Genomic DNA, 1,435 nt, shown 5'->3' with positions numbered 1-1,435 from the left:
GGACCGTACTGTTGATCCGTAGAGTAATACTGCGAGGGTTCCAGTACCTGATTTTTGAAGATTCTAAGTGTGGAGCTACGGAGGGGATTGACGGACCGTAGATCGATCTACGATCCATCAATCCCCTCCGTAGATCCACACTTAGAATCTTCAAAAATCATGTATTGAAACCCTCGCAGTATCATTCTACGGATCAACAGTACGGTCCGTAGATCAATCTATGGACCATCAATAAACGCCGTGGTTCCACACTTGGTCAGATTTCCCCGATTTGTCCTCCATGCTTTGCCTGCTGATCTACGGTCATCACCTACGGACCGTGAATGGACCTACGGTCCGTAGATCACCTCCGTGAATGCCTTTCTTCTGCATTTATTTCAGCTGTCTCTACACTTCCGTGCCTGAACGTCTTTCCTGCAAAACATGATAAAAACACATCAAAACCAATAGAAAAGGGCCCTAGACACACACAACTCGTAAGTGAAACGTATTAGAAATACCGTAAACTCACGGTATATCATTCAACTTTATTATATCATGCATGCTCATTACCTTTCAAGTAATGACATACACTTTGCGCTACATCTTCTCGTGATGTAGGTTCAAGTCCTAAGCAGTCAGATCACCCATAGATTGGTTCCCGATATTTAGTTCAGCAGCATCAGTGGTGAGTCCTCATTCTTCGAGGATAATTGACATGTTATCTTTCCATTTTAGTCTTAGTTTCACCTTTTGTTAGATTTAGCTGGGGCATGTCCAAGCACTTCTAGTCAATTTAGAAGCTTATTTCAGACATAGTTAGATTCAGCTATAGTGTTAGAGTTTGACTTTTCATTTGTATTCAAACTCTCAGTTTTCATATATTCAGATTTAGTATATAGGTATTCCCCATTATTTCAGATTATTTATATGATTTAGCTTCCGCACAGTATTTATTGATTTAGTTTGCTATAGTATGCTTATGATATGCTAGTAGGATTAGCTTGGGGTCATTCGTGATCCTAGGTCCCATGTCCGTGTACAGAGGTATCCTCGGGGTGTGACAAACTTGGTATAAGAGTATTAGGTTTAAGAGTCCTAGGATGTCTAAAAAGTCGCATTAAGTAGAGTCATTTTCATGGGTGTGAAGTGCACCACATATAATGAGAAGGAGGCTGCAAAGTATTTTAGGAAAACTTCAATTTCCTTGTTACTATTATCGTGTGTAAGGTATGATCTAATTCCTAATGCTAATTGATACGCTCAAATTACACCTCCCTAAAGAAGTATAAGCGATCGTTATCAAGTAAGGAACCCAACTTGTAGGTTGGGGTCGATCCCACGAGGAAAATGGTTTAGACTTTACTTTAACAAACAATTATATTCAATTAGCCAAAGTACTTCCAAGAACAAGAAATAAAAAAGGGGGGGGATTTGTGAAACAAATTGTAAGAAT

The sequence above is a fragment of the Solanum tuberosum genome, unplaced genomic scaffold (assembly GCF_000226075.1).
Source record: "Solanum tuberosum cultivar DM 1-3 516 R44 unplaced genomic scaffold, SolTub_3.0 scf00186, whole genome shotgun sequence".
In the NCBI taxonomy this organism is placed as follows: Eukaryota; Viridiplantae; Streptophyta; class Magnoliopsida; order Solanales; family Solanaceae; genus Solanum; species Solanum tuberosum.
Note: the sequence above shows the minus strand (reverse complement) of the source record.